We start from the raw sequence: 26,985 nt of genomic DNA, 5'->3' as shown, positions 1-26,985 counted from the left end.
TAGAGATCCTGAACTCCTGCCACATGGCAAGACACAAAGGCAGCTCTCCAGTCTGGCTCTCTGCTTTCTATTTCAAGCTTACTTTCTCCCTGAGCTCAGCTGTAGACAACCTTCTTTCCTCTCTCCTCTTGGCCTTGTGTCTTTTGGCCTCTGGGGGCTTTTTTCCATGTCTCTGAGTCTGCTTATTCCAGCCTCTAACCTCTAGGACCTCTTTCTCTCAGACTTTTGGGGCTTCTCTGTCTCTGCTCCTTTTTTCCCTGTGTCTCGGCATGTTTTTCCCATTTATATAGGACTCCAACAAGAAGACCAAGACCCACCCTGGGTCACAGCTCACTGAAGTAATCTAATTAAAGTCCCCCCAAATGAATTCAATCTAATCAAAGGGTTCCACAACCACAGGAATGGATTAACTTTAAGAACATGGTCTTTTCTGAGATCCACAAAAAGCTTCAAACTGTCACACTATCATTTAGTAGGCAATAAACAGATGATCCAGTCTGGAGACTCTGTATATTGTGCCTATACACTTAAATACAGATTAAGGGACAGCTAGCAAATTGAGTGACTGAATACAGTCCTCTCCCTCCCTAACCTTACTGAGGAAAGGATAATACATTCTCATTCTCAGAAAAACAATACTACAAGGAATAGCTTACTTCTCAAGGTTTCAGGAATTCACAAGGTCTGTGATGAAACTTCATAAAACAGTAGTTCTTAAGGCTAGTTGATTCACCTGTTGGTTGGTTAGTTTCCCCAATAGTTTTTTTAGACTAGAAAAAGACTGGAGTCCCACTTACATCAAACATTCCCAATTTCTTATAACAAAATGCTAACAAAGAATTGGAGGAAATAATTAAAGTAGTATAATAATCCAGGTATATTAGTGGACATAAAAGGATTTATTTTCCATTAATCTCCAAAATATCAGCAGAATAGCTCCAGATAATGTCATTGATTTTGATGAGAATAAATGAAAACAGGCAATTAAGGATCGGATCTCAGTCCTCAAGAGAACCCATGTACTGCTGATCACACTTTGAGAAACTCTTGCTTAGAGTATAGAGTATAGGGTGTTGATGCGAAAACCAGAAATCGGTTGGCTTTTATAAAGGGTATTTATTTGGGGTACAAGCTTAGCTCGATGGTTGAGTGCCTGCTTCCCATGTATGAGGTCCTGGGTTCAATTCCTGGTACTTCCTAAAAATTTTTTTCGCTTTCCCTGGATGTTTTTCTTCAAAAAGTTGTCATGGAACTAGAAAGAACAAGTTTGACTTAGCTCTTCCAGCTTCGGGAGGTGGCTGTGGCTTCTGCCGTTTAGTATAGTAGGATTGTGGTCACGGAGCTGTCCTTCCACGGTGGCTGCACTTGCTTCCCTCGGCTCTCAGGCTTGGTTGAGAAGGCTGCTGTCTACCATCTGGGTCATGGTGGAGCCCGCCAAGGTGCAGGGCAGTTCCCAGACCTAACTGTTGGGGTTCTGTCACTTAATTCACTAAGCACTTATTTTTGAGCTCCCACTATATGCCAGACATTGTATTTGCCAGTGATGAGCCAGTTCTCCACAGCCCAGTCCTCAAATTTGCCATCGTTGTAAAAGCCTGCCAGTATGGAAAGAGGTAAGTAGTTGCGAGAAGTTTGAAAACATCCTACTGAACTGAGGGCGTGAAAGAAGAAGATGGTCTCATAGCATTAAGTTACTTTACAAAAGCTGTTGCCACATGTTGGAGCAAGATGGCTGCCAACATCTGCAAGGATTCAGGCTTCTTCTTCCTCTTAGGGCTTCCTATTTTCAGCTTTGATCATAATTGAACAAATTCATTCTTGTGATTTACAATTTCTCTAAATTGTTTTGATATATATCTTAACATCAAATTTATTATCCACTTGTTTAGGTTATCCTGAGGGTTTGAACTTATGGCTAAGTCTTCTGATCTCTTCATGTCATAATATCTATAAACATAAAAACTAAAATTTTAGAAGATGGGAGTGGAGAGGCAGGAATATTACAGTTCAGAACATAAAATTTTAAAGATAAATATAGCTTAGGTTATGCTCTAATTCTTACTTTCACCATTCCTTCATGATCATTGTTTTTATAACTTCCATGTAAAACAGCTGATATTTAGCAAAAAATCAAATCAAAATGCAAAATGCCATTCAACACCACACAAAAAGCATAGGTGTAACTCAACATAATGTTTAATTTTGAACTCTGTATTTTATACAATTTACTCCAAAAAAACAAATTATAAATGAGGAATGATTTTCTTCAAAAGTAACAGTTTTAAACAATTATGAAGATGAGGGGAAAATAACCTTTGCATTACTATAATTCAGATTATTATTGTTAGTAAAAATAATCATCATTATAGGTTTGTTTTTTAAAGATTATTAATTTTAACCTCTCTAGATGCTTATAGATCAAAATATTTAGTAAATTACCCTTATTTTATCTGCTAAATTAAAAGTTTAAACAATAATTTTATTAAAACTTTTCATTAAGCTCAATAAGTTCCCTATTTACTATAAAATGAAATTCTTATAACTGAGATCCATTTTGGAACCTATCCAGAAAGTTAACTATTGAACATATTATCAAATTATCAGCTCTAAAAACAATGAGGCTTTGGTACATACAATTCAGTGGTTCTATTGCAATTTTCCTTTGGAGGATTTCCTCTCACAATGTTTCAATAGGTTATAAGTTTAGTCATAAATTAGGAATTACCAATTACAGTGACTGGCATATAGAGTGTAATAAATGTTATCCATTATTATAATTATGAAAAAATGTTTTGTACACCAAAACTTTCCAAGCCTAGGGCTAAGATAAAGCTAGTGGAGGTGCTACCTCTGTGAGCTAAGTTAAGTAGGAGAAGATGGGACCGAGCTGAATCATAAACACGTGAAACAGCCAATGAGAGAATCCTGGAGCTAAAACCACAGCCTGGAAAACAGTGCTAAATAAGGGCCACTAATAGAACTGTCTATACAATTTCCAGATCCCAAGGCAAATAAAAAATGTGGCAGTCTTTGTTCTTATTAAGAATTTCAAGATTTTATTTAGTTTTATTAAGAATTTCAAAATAGCAACAGCAGAGCATTAAACCAAGTGTGGGACCTGTCTGAGCACAGACTGCACTGGTCCCATACCCATGAAGCTGGTCCTGAGCACAAAAACATACGGTAAGTCTATATTTATTTATAAATAAATAAAGAGGTCAGAAATTAGAAATACCAAGATCAGGTAAGAGTTCATTACATGCAACAGGTCAGGTTAAGTTATTCAGAACTAAATCTGTGAAGTACAAGGGCATACTAGAGATCTGCTTCTATGTGATACTAGTTGTAGAGCAAAGGACCAGATACTATGGCTTCAAATTATGGAATCCAATACACTCTAAGTATACTTACTCTGGGATGTAAATTTATATGGATGCTCTTATTATCCATGCTCCTCTCACAAGTTTATCCATAAAATCGATCTAGTGGGATAAGGAGGCTAGGGCATCTTGTGGTATATCTCAGCTCCCTATCCTTGACCATTCTTTGACTCTCTTGACAAATATTTACTGTCTACTATATGCCAGGCACTGTCCTAAGTCTAAGCACTGGAGATAAAATTAACAAGATAAAATTTCTGCCATATTGGGGCTTCAATTTTAAACAAATATGTAAATATATAATTTATTTTATTATATATAATTTTTAAATCAATGTTATTGATACATATTAATAAAGCATATTATTTATCCACGGTGTACAATCAATGGTATTTGGGATAGTCACAGTTGGGCATTAATCATTTCATTCATTATTAGAGCATTTTTATTATTTCAATAATAATAATAAACAAAAAACAGACAAATAAGAAAATTTTTCACCTCTCAATCTATGTTTCTCCTGCTGTACATAGCTGCTATTTCTGGCTATTCTTGCACAATTATTTACTTATTTATTAAGCAGTTTTATTGAGATATATTCGTATACAATACAACCTAGCCAAACTGTATAATCAAAGGCTTTTAGTATGATCACAATGTTTTGCATTCATCACCACAAAAAATTCTAGAAACATTTCATTACCCAAAAAAAAAAAAAAAAAAAAACTCCACACCCCTTAGCATTACGTTATGTAAAATTTTGAAAAATGAAAAGTACTACATAGAGGTAGGTGATTAGATGGGGTGGTCAGGAATGGCTCCTCTAAAGACATATTTGAGTAGAAACCTGCATGAAATGAGGTATATGCCTTTCAACAGCAAATGCATACCAAGCAGGAAGAACAATAAATGCAAAACAGTTGGAGCCAAGAAACAGCTTGGCATGTTCAAAGAAACTGATAAATGCCAGCTGAATACATAAGACTAAGGAAGAGTAGCAGAAAGTAAAATTGATGAGGTGGGCAGGGGTAAGATCATTATAGAACTTACTGACTATGGTAAAATGTATAAATTTTATTCTGATGGTGGAAACCAGTGGAGAATTTTGAACAAGGGAAGGATGTGATCTGATTTTCATTTTAGAAAGATATCTCTGAATATTGTATGTAAAATAGGTCATTGAGGGCTAAGAATAGAAGAAGGGGGCCAATTTATGAAAATAATGCAGTAATCCAAGCAAGAGATGATTATGGCTTTGACCAAGATAGTACTGGTGAAAAAGGTGAGGTCATTGTGATGGTTAATTTTATATATCATCTTGGCTAGGCTATGGTGTCCATTTGTTTAGTCAAACACTAGTTAGATGTTGCTGTGAAGGTATTTTGTAGATGTCTGCAATATTTACAATAAGTTGTCTTTCAAATAAAGGAGATTACCCTCAATAATGTGAGTAGGCTTCATCCAATCAGTTGACGGTCTTAAGAGCAAAAAAACTGAGGTTTCCAAGAGATGAATAAATTCTGTCTCAGGGCTAAAACATAAAATCTTGCCTAATTTCCAGCCAGCCACCCTGCCAAATGGATTTCATACTCACCAGCCCCACAATTACATGAGCCAATTCCTTAAATTAAAACATATATATTCACAGATATTCTATTTGAACTGCTTCTCAAGAGAACCCTGACTGACAAAGTCATGATAGGAATATATTTTAAAAGCAGAGAAAGGACTCACTTAATGGATTTTGCATAATGAAATCAATTAAAATTCCGAAGTTTTTAAAATAAGTTATTTAATAACTGGATTGCTGGACTATGTGGAAAAGACAGGTGGGTAAAAATCAGAAGTTCGGTTTTGGACATGGCTGGTTTGAGATACCTATCAGATATCCAAGATATGTAGAATAAAGAGTTAAGCAAAAATATTTATAGTAGGGGTGAAGGACTTGAGATAGAATTTTATAAGCAATCAGCATACAAATGGTATCTAAAGCCATAGAACTTAATGAGCTCCTTGCTGTGAAATATAGAGATATGGAGTAAAGGCACAATCTAAACAAGCTGAACATTAAAAGGAACACTAGATATTAATGGATAAAGGAACTGAATGAAATGATGATGTGATGATGCACAATTATTACTGTGATTCAGAATGGGCTCAGGAAACCATCTTCAAATTTAAAATTTATTTCAATTCTATTCAATGCAAACAATTAAGTACTATTTTATGGCAGGTAGTGTAATAGGTTCTGGAAATATCAGGGTGAATGAAATATATTGTACAGTTGTTTCTGGGTACCATATGGGAGAAGTCAGGCTATATTCTCTTCTTAGATTACAGCTTTTGGTTTGCACTGCTGGTGAGAAAAGTCTTTTTAATGGCCCTCATCCACCCAGAGATATTAAGGTTTTAAGTGTGACCATATGGGCTAGACTTTCAGACTTTTGACTCAAGTGTCCAAGTGTCCCCTATGAGAGAAAAGGAGAGTCAACAACCACATGAAAAGATGCCCAACGTCATTGCTCATTAGAGAAATGCAAATCAAAACCACCATGAGATACCACTTCACGCCCACTAAGAGGACTATAATAATTTTTTTAATGAACAATAACAAGTATTGGCAAGGATGTGAAATTGCTTGTTGCATTGTAAAATGGTACAGCCACTATGGAAAACTATTTAATAGCTCCTCAAAAAGTTACAAGTTAAGGCATATCATTCATCAGTTGCACTCCTAGATATATACCCAAAGCAATTGAAAACAGGCATTCAAACAAATACTTGCACATAAGTCTTCATAGCAGTACTATTCACAATAGCCAAAAGCCATAAACAACCTAAATATCCATCAACTAATGGCTGTATAAAAAATCTGGTATGTCTATACAATGGAAAATTATTCAGCCATAATATGGAATGAAATATTGATACATGCCCAGACATGGATGAAATTCAAAAACACTATGTTGACAGAAAGCCAGACACTAAAGGTCACATATTGCTGAATTCAATCTCTATGAAATATACAGAATAGGTAAATCCACAGAGACAGAAAACAGATCAGTAATGTCCATGGGCTGGAGTAGGGAGAAGCATGAGTGACTCCTTAATGGATATCGGGTTTCCTTTTAGTGTGATGAGACTATTTTGGAACTAGACAGAGGTGGTGGTTGTATAACACTGTGAATGTATTGAATGTCATCATATACTTCAAAATTGTTATTATAATTTTATGCTATGTGAATTTTACCTCAGTAGAAAAAAGAATGGGAAGGAAGATAGCAATGAGATATTGATGCCTGGGTGGGAACACTTAGTCTGATGGCAAAAGTTCTCAAACATAAAATAAAAGCTAAATCTTCTGCTTATGCGGACAAATACAGGTTGGAGTGAATCCAAGTTTATGCCAAGAGGAGAAACTTCTCACTGGTCAGACGTATGGTCACCAAAGGGCTGGCGGGAATGACATCATAGCTTTGTTTATCACTTGTAGTTTTCATGTAATCTTGTTGAATGATATAAGACATTTATCAAACCCTCCTAGTATATATTTCATCTCCTTACACCTGTAATTCTGTGTGATTGCTGAAAAGATTCCTACAGAAGCAGAATTCCTGACACTGTTCATAGGCAAGCTCCTGTCCTATACCTGTCCCTTCAAAGCAGTCCTGTCCTATACCCTTCTAAGCAGACTCTACCAAGTATGGCCTATGATAACCTTTGAGTCTGAATGTTTAGTTGAACCTAAGAAGAGGGTGGTCAAAATACAAGGTTCTGGGAAGCAGATGTGGCTCAAGTGACTGGGCTTCCACCTACCACGTGGGAAGTCCCAGGTTCAGTTCCTGGTGCCTCCTGGAGAAGGAGAGCTGGCACCGTGGGCAAACATGGTGAGCTGATGCAACAAAATGCACAACAAAAGAGACACAAAGAAGAAAGGCAATGAGAAACACAATAAACCAGGTGCTGAGGTGGCTCAGGTGATTGAGCGCCTCACTTCCACATGGGAAGTCCCGGGTTCAGTTTCTAGTGCCTCCTAAAGAGAAGACGAGCAGACACAGAGAGCACACAGCAAATGGACACAGGGAGCAGATGGTAAGAGCAAACAACAAGGGGGGGGGGGGGAAATAAATAAAATAAATCTTAAAAAAAAAAAAGCAAGATTCTTCCCTGACTGGCCATCAATCCTTAAGAGCTATATAAAGGACAGTTAGATGTATACTGGAAATATCTATTGTAGGATGAATAGTGGCCCCCAAAAAGATAGGTCTGGTTCCTAATCCCCTGCATTTCTGAATATAACCATATTTGAACAGTGAATCTTTGAAATGTATTAAATTAAGGATCTTGAGATTAAGAGATCATCCTTGAAGATGTGCTTTCAAGAGACATAAAGAGGAAAGATGCATAGAGAAAAAAAGGAGGCAATATGACCATAAAGGCAAGACTGGAATGATGTAGCCACAAATCAAGGACTGCCTAAAGCCACCAGAAACTAGAAAAGAGTAAGAATGGAATCTTGCCTAAAGCCTCTGGAAGGAACACAGCTCTGTCAACAACTTGGTTTCCGATCTCTGGCCTCTAGAACTGTGAGAGAATAAATTCCTGTTGTTTTAAGCGGCACAGTTGGCAGTACTTTGTTATGTCAACCACAGGACACTAATATAGGGAATAAAAGAATATGGTACAAAACTTGGATACAACACAGTGCTCTTCAATGGACTCAATATGTTTGGAGAGAACATGGAGGCAAATACCAGTGATGGCAAAAGCTACAGATGGCTGAGACAGAGAAGTAAACCAACAATATTTTTTAAGGAAAGTGGACTTGGCCCAATGGATAGAGCATCCACCTACCACATGGAATGTCCAAGATTCAAACCCCTGGCCTCCTTGACCCGTGTGGAGCTGGCCCATGCACAGTGCTGATGTGTGCAAGGAGTGCCCTGCCACGCAGGGGTTCCCCTGCATAGGGGAGCCCTACGCACAAGGAGTGTGCCCCGTAAGGATAGCGGCCCAGCACGAAAGAAAGTGCAGCCTGCCCAAGAATGGCACCGCACACACGGAGAGCTGACACAACAAGATGATGCAACAAAAAGAAACACAGATTTCCGGTGCCTCTGATAAGGATAGAAGCAGTCACAGAAGAACACACAGTGAATGGACACAGAAGAGCAGACAACTGGGGGGGCAGTTAATAAATATTTAAAGAAAATTGTTTAAAAAAAACAATATTTTTTAAGACACAGACTAAAGAACAAGAATAACATCATAGTCTTAATGGGGATGAGGCCCAAGGATGTTCTAAAGTTAAAATCTTTTGAATCTGCTTTATTAAAAGGAAGACTGCCTACACATCCCAAATATTTCTATGAATCTCAAGGCATGATTCTAGATAAAGAGTTAGCAAATATTTTGCCACAATAAATATTTTGGTAGGGATCAGATGGTCCACTGTGATAGTTTCACGGTGTAGGTGTAGGGACACTGGCTCTAATTTCACCTGCGAAGAATTGCAAATGAGTATGTTAAACAGTAAGTGCCACCACCACCATCTCCCACCTTACCTTCATACCTTTGTATACTAAAGATGCATAGAGGACTGTGGAGTCACTAAGTTCTCCATAAAGAAGAAATCTCAGAGGGAAATGGCTTTAAGACACACAAGAGAGATCTTTAACCCACTGGATGTGGAAGACTGATATGTATATGAAATTCAAATGACTGGGGAAAAAAAAAAAAACATTCCATATAATATTAGCTTCTTTTCTTTCAAAAATGCCCTAAATTAGGTTCTTGGGTGCTGGATTCCCTCAAGGAGATGCCTCCAGACTTGAAGAAATACTGCCACAACAAATAGCCCTGTATCTCATATGGAATATTTCATTTCCATATGAGGAATAGTATATATATGAGAACTTAACATCCATGATTCTTTCTATGAAAAACTCTCGCTCAATAGAAAGGTTTAATGTATCTGATTCCCATCTCAATGAATGAAAAAAAAACCCAAGAGATTGATTGTGGGGAGATGGCAGAGTAGGAAGCTCTAGGAATAAGTCCCTCCACCAGAAAAACTATTAAGCAGGCAGGAACTATCTGAATCAACAATTGTGAAACTCCAGAGGTCAGTAGATCACTGTACATCTACCAGAGAAGAGTGGGAGGAAGAGACTGGTAAATTCCAGTAAATGCCAGCATTTTGTGCTCTCTGTGCAGTGGTTACAATCACCGATCCCCAAATCTCAGACAGGCAACAGTGGGGTCTGGCCCCTGACTTAGATTGCTGGTTAAAGAAGGGACATAAATATCCAGTTCACCAAGACCCAAGGGAGTGAGAGAGGGGGCAGGCCAGTTGCTAACCAATGTTTTGATTAACTACTTTGGACAGCTGGGGGCTTTGCTCTGAGGATAGCCATTGTTTCAACCTTCCCTGGACAAAGGCAGCTGAGAATTAAAGGCAGTATGCATCCTCAGAGCTATGGAGGTCAGATTTCCTGGGCTGCATTTCCTGGGCTGGGGCAGGGTCAAGACAGCATCACTTTAGAGAGCCCTGGAAAAAGCTCCAGGCATCCTTTCTCGCCCTGCCTTCAGCCTCTCTCCATGGCATTTTGGAGCCAGACAGTACTCCTTGTGGGTCCGTGGACTTGTTCAGGTTGGGAAAGACTAACTTGGGAAACTCATCTCTGCCATGTTCTTCCCTCCCAGAATTTGTCCTCCAGGCAAATGTACCTTGAGACAATGACATCAATAAAAGAAACAATTGAGGGAGACAGCCTGGGGGAAAGGCTTGCCTGCTTTAGGACCTGTGATGGAATACCCTGGAGAGGGAGAAGGTCTGTTTCCTGGAAATAGAGGGGGCACTGAAATTCCTGTAAACAAGGGAACTCCTACAACCACTAGCAACCTAAAGCCCAAGGAAAGACACAGAGAGGCCCGGAAAAGTTAGGCAGGACCCTGCACTTTGCTTTTGCCTTGGGTCGACCTCCCTAACAGGAAAGCTGAACTCAGATGGAGCTTACCAGCCAATGCACAGCCAATTTACAAAGACAGTGAAAGGCTAGCTCCTAACACTTAGGAAAATCTCTGTCACATCACTAACTGGTTATAAACTCAAGAAAGAAATGAAGCAGGCTAGTAGGATAGGGAATTAATAGACAGATCTGGAACCTGGCAAGAAGTCCACGTGGACATCAATAACCCCAAGATGGCTGCTGGAAGACCCCCCCAAGATTCTGCCACTCCAAAGAAGACTGGAAGCCAGGAGAAGCCCTGGATATTCCCCAAGGACTTTATCATTGGGCCCTCCTGCAAGATTGATGGGAGAAATAAGCAATCAAAGCAGTGAACAGCTGGAACTCCTCCCCTACCATTAGCAAAGTGGTGGGATAATTAGCAGTTCAAAAAGCAGCACTGGGCCTGAGTTCACTCTCTTATGCTCTCTTGCCTCTGGACCCTGACTCCAGCTGCCTTCTCCCCTGCTTGGTTCACTATGCAAGTAAACCTGGGAATTTATCATCTATAATGGGGAATTTTAGTCTGTAAATCAACCCTCTTTTTCACTTTTTAGCTCCTTCCTCTCTACCTGGGACCTTGGATCTGTTATTTTCTCCCATTTTTCTTCCCTCCATACCTGAATAAATTACTGGCCTAACTCACCCAATGTGCTCTTGAGATTCATTTCTGCAGCATAGCCAAGAACCTAAATAAAATCCGGTAACAGAAACATCTCAGGGAATAACTTCCAGAGTTAATATTCTAAAATATTAAAATGTACAGTGTGCAACAAAATATTACAAGACAGACAAAGAAACAGGAAATGATAACCCATTGAAAAGAAGAGGATAAAAATCCAGAAGGCATCAATAAAGACCAGACTGTGGATATACTGGACAAAAACCTTTAAAAAAATGATCTTTGATATGCTCAAGGAGATGAAGGAAAATACAAACAAAGAAGTAAAGGATGCCTGGAAAACAATGATTGAACAATCTGAATCTCAATATAGATAGAAATTATAAAAAAAAACCAAACAGAATTACTGGAGTTGAAGACCACAGTAATTGAATGAAAATTCCCAGGAGGGTTTCAAGAATATATTGGAGGGAAACGGACTTGGCCCAGTGGTTAGGGCATCCATCCACCACATGAGAGGTCCTCAATTGAAACCCCAGGCCTCTCTGACCCATGTGGAGCTGGCCCATGCACAGTGCTGATGCGCTCAAGGAGTGCCCTGCCACACAGGGGTGTCCCCCGCGTAGGGGAGGCCCATACACAAGGAGTGCGCCCCACAAGGAGTGCACCCCGTAAGGAGAGCCACCCAGCGTGAAAGAAAGTGCAGCCTGCTCAGGAATGGTGCCAAACACATGGAAAGTGGATAAAGAAACAAGACACAGCAAATAGACACAGAGAACAGACAACTGTGGTGGGGGGGAAGGGGAGAGAAATAAATAAATCTTTAAAAAAAAAAAAAAAAAGAACAGATTGGAGCTAGCAAAATAAAGAATCAGCAAATTAAATAGGTGCTGGAGCCTGGTAGCTGGACCAGGCAGGGCAGACCCAGGGTGGAGCATGGCACCACAGCTGGACAGCCACCCTGACTGCTAGCACTGCCGCACACATGTGGCATATCTGGATGTCTCTGCCCTGGCTGTGGCATTGCAAACCAAAGGTGCCTCTTCTTCACTGCTCTTGCCCTGGAGCTCCTACGAGGAGATGAAGGCTCCCAGCAGGCCCTTTGAAGCCAGAGGTCTGCAGCAGCCTGTCACCTAGACAACAAGGAAAGCAAGTCCTGGGGGGTACTGCTGAGTGGGGAGTGCTAGACACCTGGATCTGCAACCTCCTGGGCTCACTCACTGTGGGGTTCAGAGGAGTCTTCCCATTGCTTATCATTCCCCTGGAGATGGGGACTGTGCTGCACTCTGAAGCTGGGGCTCAGGCCTAAAGCAGCTGCTCAGCTTTGACTTGGGTGGGGAGTACTCTTGGGCAATGTGTTTCTTCATCTGCTGCTAGAGGCATGGGCCTACACATGAAGTGCCAGCCCAAGCAGTGAGGGGCAGAGCTTGCAGCAGCAACAACCAGGGCTATGAGTTTCATTGCTGGCTTCCTGACATTCCTGGCATTAGAGAAGTTCCTGGACAGCAAGGAGAAGGAGGCATCCAGTCAGGCCACCAGCAAAGATCATTCTGCAGCTGCCATGCTCAATGGAGGCCTCTGTCTGGCCCAACCAGCTGCAGAACATGGCTGAGCACCACGGTCCAGAGCATCAAAGTCAGTGGCTTTACCAACCTGATAGCCAACATCATAGACAACTTCACTCATGGACTGACTATGACTGCCAGTTTCCTCATGAGCAAGAAGTAGCCAACAGTATCCAATATAAAGCAAATTCAGAGCAGAGTAAATGCTTGTAGAATGAGTGGGCAAGGGGCTGCCCAGACCCCACTGACTCAGGCTCCCTCCCTGAAGACTGGACTCTTGACCGTCATGGCTATCCTTCCTGCATGAGATCCCCCATGAAGCAGGTGACTTCGCCATCCTGCTCTGGGCAAGCCTTGGCTGATGGAGGGCAGTCAAGTTGCCGCTCTCAGTGGCACTGCAGGGCCTGCTAGGCAGCAGCTGCGCCATCTGTACACAACCCCCCAAAGGAGGAGACTGTGGCTTGAATCCTGTCCTTTACCTGTAGTGGTTTTCTCCACATCACCCCGGTGAATGTGTTCTCCAACCTCTTGGAGGAAGATGAGCCATGGCACTGCATGCAGCTAGTGCTTCTGCTAAGTTCAAGCACTGTGTTGATGGTGCTGTGATCACTCTTTGTCTAGGAGTAGCATCCCTGCCACCCCCACTCCTCCATACAGCAATAAGAGACTCGAATCGCAATGTGACCATGTGTGAAGCAGAGAGAGCCTCTGGCAAACAAGTGTGTGCTATGTGCACGCGTGGCCAGAGGAGCTGTACAAGACCAACATTGTGATCCCTCAGATATTACCCAGGGCCCACTCATGGTGGGGATCAGAAGAGTATTCCCATTGCTTATCATTTTCCTGGGCATGACACACTGTGGTCTTCCCTCCCTCTCCCTGCAACCCTGTCATCTAGCCCTCCTGGCGTAAGCTATGGGAAGCAGCAGCACAGTTCCCAGCAGTCGCCTCTTGCCCAGGACACAGAGGGGACTTGGTCTGTCTGAGTGACAGCAGCCCAAGATGCCCAGGGCCATGGGGAATCCTAAGGCTACCTGTCTCCAGCTGGGCCTCATGGGTCCCTTGCCTGAGGAACTAAGTGTCGCTGCACATGCACCCAGTCCCCAGACAGCCCAGGTACTAAGGCTGGGGCTGCTTCTCCCTGCTGCGTTCATTTTCCTGGCCCTTTCTCCATCACCTGTAAGGTCCCTTCCCTGATGACCAGAGAAGAAAGAAGTGCCAGATGCTGTGTGAGCCCCCAACCCCACTTGGCACTGACAGTTACCCCTTCCCTACCTTAAACTGGCAGATGCTTTCCAAGGCTTTTTTGTGTGTGGCTGCCCACCCTGGGTCAGCTCTCTTTCCCCCAGTGAGTGCTCCCTGGCAGTGCCAGCAGCTCCTGCCACCTCTGACTGGTGAACAGCAGCCCCAGGCCAGAGAGGTCCCCAGTCCAGCTCAGGGACACTACTCTGCCAGCACAGGGGCTCAGGTAAATACTCTGAAAACACAAAGAGAGTAACCCATGCCCACCTCTCCCTGTTTGGGCCCCTTTAGTAAGAAAGATGTGTGCGTGGTGAGAGCCCACATTATCAGTGCTCAGGAATGTGCTCTGGGAGAATGCTGAGGCCAAAATCTCCAGCCATTGCCCTTGGCTGACACCCAGGAACTCAGAAAGCCCTCTCCAAGCTGGGCTCAAGCCCTGCTGCTCCACCGGGGTCAGTATGGTTTTACAGCTATTCTGTGTGGTTCTGTTCATATCTGTAAATACCTATTCTATAGGCAAGAGACAAATATTAGCCTCAAAAAAACAAAATTAAAATATATCAGTCTGATGAGAAAAAAGAATTATTTAAAAAAAAATAGCCTAAAACACCTCTAGAACACCATCAAGCATACCAATATACACATAATGGGAGTCCCAAAAAGAGAAAGGGACAGAAGGAAAATTTAAAGAAATAATACCAAAAAACTTCCCAAATTTAGCAAGATGTAAATATGCACATCCAAGAAGCCCAGAGAACACCAAACAGGATATATTTGAAGAAATATATGCCCCATCACATACTGATCAAACTTTCTAATGCAAAGCAGAAAATTCTGAAAGCTGCAAGAGAAAAGTAGTCTATTAAGTACAAGGGAGTCCCAATTAGATTAAGTACTGATTTCTCATCAAACCATGAAAGCAAGAAAATAGTGTGTTGAAATGAGCAAAAATATAAGGGTTTAATATTCAAAATATAAAAAGTAATCCTTAAACTCAACAAAAGACAAACAACCCATATAAAAAATGGACAAAAGGCTTGAATAGACATTTCTCCAAAGAAGACATACAAATGGGCAAAAAAGCACATGAAAAAGTGCTCAACATCAGTAGCCATTGGAGAAATGCAAATTAGGATCACAGTAAGATATCATTTCATATCCATTAGAATAGCTACTATCAAAAAAACAGAAAAGTACAAGTTTTAGACAGGATGTGGAAAAACAGGAGCACTCATTACTTGCTGTTGAGAATGTAAAATAATTCAGCTGCTGTGGAAGACAGTTTGGCAGTTCCTCAGAAACTTAGGTATAGAATTCTCTATGTCCTGGTAATCCCCTTTCTAGATATACACCCAAAAGATTTCAAAGCAGGGACTCAAACAGATATTTGCACACCAGTGTGGCATTATTCACAATTGCCAAAAGATGGAAGCAACCTAAGTGTCCATCAACAGGTGAATGGATAAAGAAAACATGGTATATATACACAATGGAGTATTATTTAGCCAGAAAAAGTTATAAAGTCCTGATACACTTGACAACATGGATGAACTTTGAAGACATCATATTATAAGCCAGACACTAAAGGACAAACATTGTATGATATCACTGATGTGAAATAATTATAATGAGCAAACTCATAGAGTCTGAATCTAGAATATAGGTTACCAGGGGACAGGGTAGCAGTAGGGAATAAGGACTTAAGGCTTAAAATATATAAAATCTCTATTTGGAACAATGAAAAAGATTTCATAATGATTTAGTGATGATGGTTGCACAACATTATGACTGTAATTAACAGGACTCAATTATATACTTGAAGGTGATCAAAAGGGAAAATTTTAGGTTTTATATACATTATATAAATTTTTTTTTCTTTTTTTTTTTTTTTTTTTAAAGATTTATTTTTATTTCTTTAATTCCGCTCCCCTCCCCCGGTTGTCTGTTTTCTGTGTCTTTTTGCTGCGTCTTGTTTCTTTGTCCGCTTCTGTTGTCATCAGCGGCACGGGAAGTGTGGGCGGCACCATTCCTCAGCAGGCTGCTCCCTCCTTCGCGCTGGGCGGCTCTCCTTATGGGTGCACTCCTTGCACGTGGGGCTCCCCTACGCGGGGGACACCCCTGTGTGGCACTGCACTCCTTGCGCGCATCAGCACTGCGCATGGGCCAGCTCCACACGGGTCAAGGAGGCCCGGGACTTGAACCGTGGACCTCCCATGTGGTAGACGGACGCCCTAACCACTGGGCCAAAGTCCGTTTCCCTATATAAATTTTTTTAAAAATCCATGTAACTGCACAACACAATGAGCCCTAAGTTAAACCTTGAACTACAGTTACTAGTGCAATTATAAAAATGTGGTTTGATCAATTGTATAAAAACAAAGGTACTACACCAATGCAAGTTGTTAATATATGGGAACCCTGTATATGATGCACAATTTTTTTATAAATCCACAACTTCTCTAGTAAATAAAAAAAAAATCCAAGAATAATGATAGGCCAGAGGCCATGTCTTAAATGACCAGAATTCAGGTATAGTCTTAGAAAATATAACAAGGATTATGTGTTTAAGGTGCTTAAGGGGGTGGGAGGGCATCTGGTACAGAGACAAGCTTCTAGGGAGTACTGAGTGCTCATTTTGTCATAGTGTGTTACAGCATTGGGTGGAGACCCATACAATGAGTGTGAAGGTGTTCCCACATCCTGGGGAGACCTGATGTCCCCAAATAGAGGGAATTGTGTCTCTCAAGAGAATCGGTGGCTCCCAATTAGTAAGGGCAGTCTAATATATCAAGCCCTCAGCATTGTTACAGTATCTATAATTCTGGTCCCTCAAGTAGTGAAGATTGATTGTCACTGTGGGCCCTGAGGAAAGGGGAAGAGAGGTATAAAATAGATGGAAGCAGGACAACTGGGCAGTAATGGAAGTACTCCACAAAATCATGCAATGATGGATATAGGACATGTTAACGTACACCAAACGTGTATAGAAGAAGTCTATAAGCTAAAATGTAAACCATAATGTTAAACTTACGGAAGCTAAAAATTTAGAAATTTGTAGAGTCTAAAATATAAAGCATAATGTAAACCAAAATGGAACCATGTTTGATAGCTATGTTTCAAAATCTGTACATCAGCTGCAACAAATATAACATAAACATGTAAAAAGATCATTGCAGGGGAAAGGGGAAAAGGGTTTGATGTTGGATATATGGGAGTCCCTATATTGTGTATGTGAATTACTCTGATCTAAAACTTATTCAAAGACAAAATTAAAAATTAGAAAAAAAAATAAAAGGAAAGGATGTAGACACTGAGGAAGAAACGGAAGAAAGTGCCTTGCCACTGTACATACAGGCCAACATCTATTACAGTGAAGAAAGGCAAAATGTTTGAAACAAAGCTTTATAATATTTTTCATTTTATTAATACACCAATTCATTTATACTTTATTTCATTATTTCTAAATTATTATGTATTCTATTTCTAAACTTTAAACCCATCACTATATTGCAATTTCCTATTAATTGTATTTGGCAATATGTTAGGCTTCACTGTTGAAGAAGTTTTAGACCATAGAGAGGTTCAACTATGGCTGGGGAGGAACGCTGGTGTGGGGTGTTATTGATGGGGGACACATGAGTGGGGGGCGTTCCAGGGCATATATATAGGGGACATAAAAATGCTCTTATATATGTTGTGTGTTTTTATAGTAGTTACAGTTACAAACGTCAACTGAGGGAGTGCTGAGTTCCTACCCAGGGGAGCTCTGTCACATTCCCCAATGGAACAACAATAATCCCTCAAGTGCAATGGCAAAGAACAACAAGGAAGGATGGTCCAATAATGAGCCCTTGATACTGATGACTATGCTGATGAGCCTGTGTGCCTGAAATATGAACTAGGCCTAGAGCTGAAGGGTGCCTTAGAGTTACCTACTGAGAGCCTCCATGTTGCTCAAACGTGTCCACTCTCTAAGCCAAACTCAACATGTAAATGCATTACCTTTCCCCCAGTGTGGGACATGACTCCTGGGGATGAGCCTCCCTGGCACCAAGGGATTACTACCAATCACTAACTGGTGATGCAACTAGAAAGAGACCTTGAATAAAAGGGTCAACTCAGACCAACAGAATATCTCTGCCTACATGTTGGATCAAGTGTTAAAAACTGCTTTTTGACTTTGAATAAGAGGGGGGAATGGCAAAGACAAATAAGTTTATATGGCTGTCTTCCAAAAAGAGTCATCAGAGGGGTCACACTTACGTACACCTCAACAGGACCCCAGAGAGAACCCAAGTAGATACAATCCTAGGTGCTGGTTCTCCTGAAGGCAATGAAGATCCACAGGGTATATGGTCATGGCAGATGGATTTGGAGTTCTGTGCCATGTCAGAGGGTCCTACTTTGGAATTTGTGCTCCTGAGTGTGATGGGGCTGGATTCAGATGTGACCTTCCTACACATGCCTTCCATCACTTTTACTGAACCTGTGGTTGGCATTAGGGATGGTGCATGCTCAGGGGACTTGACTCTCTGGACTGCCCATGTGCCAGCTGGGCCCTGAGCCTCAGCAGAGTTGTGACTCCTACTCTCTAGTTCATTGGACTTACCCAGGTCACCACACCAGGGAATCTAGAGTGCCAACAACTGCAAGCAGAGGAATTGCATCCATCATCCATGTGGAATCTAAGCCCCCTCTTGATCTAGAGGTGGAGTGGACATCACCATCCCAGGGTCCACAGAATGGAAGAATAAAATATGGATTAGAGTGGACTTACTGATATTCTGCTATAAAACTATGGTGACTAGTAATAAAAGAAATTGTAGCATTGAGGTGGAAAAAGTGGGCACAGTAGTTGCTGAGGCCAGGGAGAAGGAAGAAGAGATGTGATGTGGGGGCATTTTGGGAATGTTCAGTTGTCCTAAATGATGCTGCAGGGTCAGATGCTGGACTTTATATACCCTGCCATAACCCACTGAATGTACTGGGGGAGAGTGTAAACTATTATCATGTGGTACAGCAGTGCTCCAAAATATGTTCACCGAGTACAATGAGTGTGCCACAGTGATGGAGGTTGTTGGTGTGGGAGGAGTGGGGTGGGGGGATGGGGGGTATACGGGAACCTCTTATATATTTTAATGTAACATTTTTTCGTGATTTATCTTCCAAAAAAATACAATTTACAAAAATGATGGGGTGGAGGGTGGAGAGTGGGGTATATTGGAACCTCTTATGTTTTTTTATGTTATTTTATGTTTTTTAATGTAATGTACTTTGTGATCTATTAACTTTAATTTTTAAAAAGTGTAAGAAAACTAAAGAAAAACAAAAGGTATAGTCTTATCCTTTCCATTAAATACTGAGTTAGTCATTATTAGAGTGTCCATAACCATTTAATTTTAACAACTTAAGTTCATGATTCATAGGAGGGAAATGGCATCTGCCTATTGTCACCCTCAGCCTCCCAATAACATAGTTCTGAAAGACATGAATAAAGGGAAAACTGAAATCATCAATAAGGATTCAGAGAAAATATAAAATAAAATTTACAATGAATTTCTACATGCTACAAGGCACAGATACAGAGCAAACCTGAAAGGAGTGGGAGGATGACTGCAGTATCTTCCCTATGGTCTGTCCCCTTCCTAAAAATCATGAACCAAAAATGTGCAGTGATCCTTCTTTGTCACTTTTTGAAGCATATAGAGAACTACTCCACCTCAGTTCTATCTATCCACCCATCTCTTTCTCTGTCCATTTAGAAACTGGAAAAATCTCAGAAAAGGCAAGTAATAGGAGTAGGGAATATCACATCCTGAGATATAAAGGTTCCTCAAATAAAGATGTTTTAAAAGCCCTGTTATATCTACGTGCAGGAAAGCATCATGTTACATGGACTCCATCCATTCAGACTGACTGAACAAAGGGCATTTTTCCTCAATAACAAGCAAAGTAAAAGGCTCTTACTAACCTTCTTCCATCATGGGTAAAGTAAAAAAATGTCTTCTTATTCTTATATTTGAAAAATTAGAGGTATTAAGGTTTTAAGATATTTTTGAGGTGGCGGACTTGGCCCAGTGGTTAGGGCGTCTGTCTACCACATGGGAGGTCCGTGGTTCAAACCCCGGGCCTCCTTGACCCATGGGGAGCTGGCCCACGTGCAGTGCTGATGCACGCAGAGGTGTCCCCCACATAGGGGAGCCACACACGCAAGGAGTGCACCCCATAAGGAGAGTTGCCCAGTGCAAAAAAAGGGCAGCCTGCCCAGGAATGGTGCCACACACACAGAGAGATGACACAACAAGATGACGCAACAAAAAGAAACACAGATTCCCGTGCCGCTGACAACAACAGAGGTGGACAAAGAAGATGCAATAAATAGACACAGAGAACAGATAACCAGGGTGGGTGGGGCAAGGAGAGAGAAATAAATTAATAAATCTTTTTTAAAAAAAAGATATTTTTGAAAAACATAAAGACAATTACGAATACGATTTAAAATAAAAGGTATATTTGCATGTCTGAAAGAAGAACTGGTTCTTTATTTCTCCTCACCTACAGGAAGTAGCTAATTGAAATCTGTAGACTTTTCACCAGGTTAATGGATTGAGCCAAACACCAAAGGGGGATGTGCTTCATATGGAAAAAAATAAATACTATTGTCCATAGAGAAATAAAACCTCACATTCCTGTTACATGAGACTCTCAACTGCTTATTAGGCCACGGGGAAAAAATATTTGTTCAAGACCACCTTGAATGCTTTTGTCTTAAATTTTTATTTTTTAGGTAACTTGTGTTTTATTCTCTATCTCCATTAGCCTGATATCTCCTTACCACTCCTTTCCTTTTTATTCATTATGTATTTGTGGGTATCTGTGCCTCTTATAAATAGGATTTTATATTTTTCTCCTAATCCAAAAGTCTTTACCTTTCATAAGAAAGGTAAGCCACTTATATTTATGGCTATTAATAGAATAAATTAATTCTGTTATCTATTTCCCATTTGCAATCAATCCAGATTTGTACCCATTGCAAATAATAGCCTTTGTCCCCACTTTGACTGAGGTTCAAGCACTAACCAATGATGGCTTTCAAATTTTCATTCTTGTCAGACATTATAAAAACTAGGGAAACGGATGTGGCTCAACCAGTTGGGTTCCCATCTACCATATAGGAGGTCCAGGGTTTGATTCCCAGGGCCTCCTGGTAAGGGTAAGCTGTCCCACATGGTGAGCTGACCCACAGAGTGCTGGCCCACACAGGAATGCCACCCCATGCAGGAGTGCTGGCCAATGCAGAGAGCTGGTGCAGCAAGATGAAGCAACAAGAGACACAGAGGAGAGAAAATAAGAAGATACAGCAGAACTGGGAGCTCAATGGCGCAAGAGAGTAATTGCCTTTCTTCTACTCAGAAGAAAGGTCCCAGCATTAGTTCCTGGAGCTGCCTAATGAGAATACAAGCAGACACAGAAGAACACGCAGTGAATGAAAGGGGGTGAGGGGGGGAATAAATGAAAAATAAATCTTTAAAAAAAATAAAAAATAAACTCCTTAAATGTTGTGATTGCTCTGTCAGGAACAAAATTCATAATCCATCAAGCCTGTAGAAATGTACCTACTCTCAAATTATTCCCCAGTGTTCCGGTAGATCAGATACAGTATAATAAAGACCCAGAGGACAACTATGACTTAAGTAGGGAAGGACCATTCAAAATCTGATGCTTCCTCCCTTTACTCCCATCTGTAGATCTGTTGCAGACTAACATTTACTATTGTACCCTTAGTTTCAAACTCCTCTGGAATAGAGTCTGACTCCATTTTGATATTTGCTGAGTTTTTAAGTCCTACCTCTTCTTCCCCTTTTGCCCCAGAGCTGGTAAAGCTGTTAAGAAGGTCCAGTGCTCCATCTTTTGGTAACAGCGAATGCTTCAAACCTTACAAGCTCCTGCCTGCAAGTGGGAACCCTCACCCCAGCCCCAACCCCTAACCACAGTAAAAATCTCAAGCCACTTTCCTTTCCCTGCTCTCTCAAACCATTTCAGACCAGCTTTGGGAGCCTGACATGTTTCCCCAGTAAGCTTCATCATATGACTTAAAAATCTTTTCATACCCTCTTTGTGTATTGTGTGTGCATATATGTGTGTATAAGTGTATGTTTATGTATGTCATCATCAGCATCAATAACCAAACCAAATTTTGGGTGGGGTTCATCCCATATCTGACAAGGGTCTACAATATTCACTGAATTCCCTGTTCTCTTTGACCTAAAGATAATTAAGTCATTTCTCCACTTTCTTCATCCAGATAGTAGTCAATGCAATCCATAGGGTGAACTACAAATCAGAGGCTAGTATAAAAATATATTGGTTGAGGGAGAAGCTTAAGAGGAGCCCTTTAACACTCAAAAATCCTGAGGTTAGAACAATATTTTGAACAATCTTCAAAACTGGAAGAAATTAAGGCAAAGAAAACACAATCTATATAGCAATAAAGCAGTAAAACTAAAAAATAAAATAAAGTGAAATGAAAAAAAATATGAAGCATAATATTTGTGCACAGTAAACACAAATGGTTGGATCTCCCATATTAAGACAGAGATTTCTGGATTAGAATAAAAAACAAAATGTTATAATTCTGTTAAATAATACTAGTACATACACAAAATGTTCTTTTTTTAAAAAATAAGGTAAACCAGGCCAAAAAATAAAAAAACAAAAGCCCACAAGTAACAAATTATTTTTAGACACAGTAGAATTTAAGGCAAAATAATGAAATGCAAAAAAGAGAGTCATTTTATATTAACAAAAAACTAACAGACGGAATAAAAATAATCAAGAATTTTCACAGGGAAAAAGCCTCAAAATAAATAACACAAAAACTATTAGAAATACAATTGAAAATTCACATAAATAGAATTGTGATATCTACAACCTTTTGTCTTTGGCAGACAAAATTTAGAAATTTTATTATATAAAGGAATATATAAACTTTATGATATAAAAGATTAAACTGATATACCTTTGTGGTGGTGTCAAACTGTGTATGTCCAGAAAACATGTTCTTAAAGTTAACCCATTCCTGTGGGTGTAAACCCTTTGTAAGTAGGGCCTTTTTTGGAGGATTCACTTTTTTTTTTTTATTCATTTCTTTAAAAAATATTACATTAAAAAAATATGAGGTCCCCATTCACCCCCACCGTCCCCACCCCACCACTCCCCCCACAGTTAACACTCTCCCCCATCATCATGACACATCCACTGCATCTGGTGAGTACATCTCTGGGCATCGCTGCACCCCATGGCCAGTGGTCTACATCATAGCCCATACTCTCCCACGTTCCATCCAGTGGGCCATGGGAGGATATACAATGTCCAGTAATTGTCCCTGCAGCACCACCCAGGAAAACTCCAAGTCCCGAAAATGCCTCCACATCTCATCTCTTCCTCCCATTCCCCGCACCCAGCAGCCTCCATGGCCACTTTTTCAACACCAATACCACATTTTCTCGATTACTAACCACAATAGTTCATGAATAGAATATCAGTAAGTCCACTCTAATCCTTACTGTATTCCTCCTTCCTGTGGACCTGGAGTTAAAGAATGTCAACCACCATACCATGGAGCCTAGAGTGCCTACATGAAAGCAGGAGGATTGCATCCAGTATCCATGTGGAATCTAAGCCCCCTCTTGACATAGATGTAAGTAGGGCCTTTTGATGAGACTACTTCAGTTAAGGTGTGACCCACCTCATTCAGGCTGGGTCTTAATCCTATTAATGTAATCCTTTATAAATGGAATGAATACAGAGAGAAAGATATAACCACTGGGGTCAGGAAAAACTCAGGAAATATTTGTTCTTGTATTAGTTATTTTAGCTTACTTCTGTTCCTTTACTTGTTATTGTAATTATCTTACGTAAACTAAGTAATTTACAGCACTGCTGTAACCAAATGCTTGCCCCTCATTTACAGCCCATTTGTTTAGCTCATCTCCATTCCTTTGTTATTGTAGCTATCTTATGTTAACTGAATGATTTATAATATTGCTATAACCAAACGCTTGCCCCTTATTTACAGCCTCTTATTTACAACCAGTTTGTAGAATCAATTCATGCCAACTTAAATAACATCACTATCTCCACCTCCATTGTTTGAATCCCATAAAACCCGTAGAATCAGAGTCAGATTTGAGAGTTCTTTTGTCTCTTTGGCTGGCTGCCATACAATAAAACTTTTTTTGGAGCAGGCGTACCTCAGTAGATGAGTGCATGCTTCACATGTATGAGATCATGGGTTCAACCCCGGTACCTTCTAAAAGAAAAAATCTTTTTTATCTCAAAATCCTGGTGTCACAGCATTGACTTCTGTGCATATCAGGCAATGACCACTTGCTCAGTAATAGAGAGAGAGAAAACCTCAGGAAGCAAGAAGCTGAAATGGAACCCAGAACACAAGGAAGAGACTAGGAGACATCACCATGTACCCTGCCCTGTGCAGAGAAGCCGAGGACTGCCAGCAGTCAGTCTTCAAGAACAAGGCAGGAGTGGATGTGGCTCAAGTGGCTGAGTGCCTGCTTCCCACATGGGGGTCCTGGTTCAGATGTAAAATGTTTAAAACATAGCTTCCTGATCAACCAAAAATTCACATTAGCTATTAAGAAACAATTGCTTTGCATGTTGTAATACTTTGCATGATGCCTCTCTTAGCCCAACAAGAATGAAGATAGATCCCTTTGCCAATCTCAGTTAATTTCCAAAACAACTATAGGTAAATTTGATGTTCTGCTAAAATTGTATTTAGAAAGCACCTAAAGACTTCCTCCTGTAAATCATTTTGTTTAAAACTTGAGTTTAGAGGATGCAGATTATATGAAAATAATGTTTTCATAAACAAGAGAAGTTCTCTACTGGGAAAATGTTAACCAAGGAGATGTTCTGCAAATAGTTGAATACTTAGAAAATTGGTTCAACAGTATATTAAGTCTATCATGCCTATCATGACTTGGAAGGCAAAGTGGCTGAATATTACATTATCTCTCTACATATCTATCATGTCAGTAGGTTTAATGAGATTTACCAGATGATGACATCAAGAGACCACAAAAAAAGCATTCGACACACATTCCAATTGAAAAATCTTACAAAACCAGGAATAAAGGATATTTTAACTTATAAAGACTGTCCATTTTATCATGGCCGATGGGGTTAACTACCAGGGCAGATGGCCCCTCTTTGGAAATGGTGTTTATGTGTGATGAATCTGGACTCAGATGGGATCTCCCTTCATAAGACTTTCATGCTAATGTGCTGGAGGTGCAGTTAATGTTGGGGTTTAAGATATATTTAGGGGATTTGAATCTCTGGACTGACAGTGTGATGGCCAGATCCTGAGCCTCAACAGACTCCAGCACCTACAATCTGATTTATTGGACTTACCACACTCAGCTAAGATGGAGGTGAAGAAGGACAACCACCACACCATGGAGCCTAGAGTGATTACAACTGAAAATGGGAGGATTGCATCCAGCATCCAGGTGGAATCTGAGCCTCCTCTTGACATAAAGGTGCAATGGACACAACCAATCCAGTGTCCACATAGAAGAGGTGGCATTGGATTGGGAAAAGTGGACATAATGGACAAAGGGTATGGGGAAAGGCAGGAAGAGATGAGAGGTGGAGGCGTCTTCGGGACATGGAGCTGCCCTGGATGGTGCTTCAGAGGTAATCACCGGACATTGTAAATCCTCACAGGGCCTACATGATGGAATAGAGGAGAGTATGGGCCATGATGTGAACCAATGTATATGAGGTGCAGAGGTGCCCAAAGATGTACTTACCAAATCCAATGGATGTGTCATGATGATGGGAACGAGTGTTGTTGGGGGGGGGGAGAGGGGGGGTGGGGGGGTGGGGTTGAATGGGACCTCACATATATATTTTTAATGTAATATTATTACAAAGTCAATAAAAAATAAAAAAAAAATTAAAAAAAAAAAAAAAAAAAGACTGTCCATTTTAAACTAGAGACCAATCCTCATGCTTAATAGGAAAATCTGAAGGCATTCCCATCAAAAACGAATAGGATGCCAGCTACCATTATTATTACTCAATGTTGTCCTGTAATTTCTGGCCAGGGCAATAAAACATCAACTAAAAATAATGCTTATAAAGGTAGAAGCCAAATGATCATTTTGATGACAAGATCATATATCTGGAAGAGCTAAGGGAATAATTTAAAAATCTCAAAGAATTAATGAAGAGTTTTATAAGGTGCCAGTTACTGGATAATTATGTAAAATAAAATCTTTTTTCTACACCAATAATAACCCATTAGAAGTTATAATGGCAATAGAAAATAAATTCTTTCCACAATTCCCTGCCCTGTATTAGTTGTATGAACCATCTAAATTGCCCAGAAACAGAATCTTACCTATGTAAGAATTTAATACATGACAAATGAACATCACAAACAATAGGAAGTTTGATAATTCGAAATGGACTTTTGTTTGGATTGTCCAGGAGTAGAGTCATTCTCTTTCCACTAAACTTGAACAAAAGAGAATGTAAAGCTACAGCTTCAGCAGCCACCTTTCCACTATGAGGAAAAATCCTATCTGTGAATAAAACACACACAGAAGGCAAAATGCCTGGCTAAGCACTCTGACAGGGACTTGCAGCAGAATAAGTTGCCGTCACCTGCCTTTCTTGGGGTCCTTGTCGTTTTTGTGACTCTTTTTTTCCAGTTCCATTGCTCCTGTCTGCAGCACTCTTGGACGAAGGGGAAATGGATTCAGTGATCTTTTGGGATGTGGCCACAAACTTTGCCAAGGAGGAGTGGGCTTTTGTTGAAAATTGTTCAGAGAAAACTTTACAGAGGTGTGATGTTGGAGTACTACTGGAATCTGGTCTCCATAGATTGACTGACTTAACCTAAAATGAAAACTCAACCCCTCAACAGGACATTTTTGCTACAAAAACATTCCATGAAGCAAACAGATGATTTCCAGTCCTACACATTAGGAGAAAGCTGGAAATGCCACAAAACGGAGGAGACTCCTATTTAGTACCACCAGACTTAGACCTGCATCATTCATGGTATAAATTTTACTCTTGCAAGAAAACTACCATCCCTCTCTTAAAGCAGGATGAGGTTAGCAAATGACACA

General features: G+C 40.4%; 1 pseudogene; it reads left to right on the top strand.

Annotated features, from left to right (window-relative positions):
• Positions 1 to 1,518: 1,518 nt before the first annotated feature.
• Positions 1,519 to 13,088, top strand: LOC139437445 (zinc transporter ZIP13-like; annotated as a pseudogene).
• Positions 13,089 to 26,985: the final 13,897 nt, after the last annotated feature.

The sequence above is a fragment of the Dasypus novemcinctus genome, chromosome 1, assembly GCF_030445035.2.
Source record: "Dasypus novemcinctus isolate mDasNov1 chromosome 1, mDasNov1.1.hap2, whole genome shotgun sequence".
Taxonomy (NCBI): Eukaryota; Metazoa; Chordata; class Mammalia; order Cingulata; family Dasypodidae; genus Dasypus; species Dasypus novemcinctus.
Note: the sequence above shows the minus strand (reverse complement) of the source record. Positions and strands in the feature narration are given on the sequence as shown.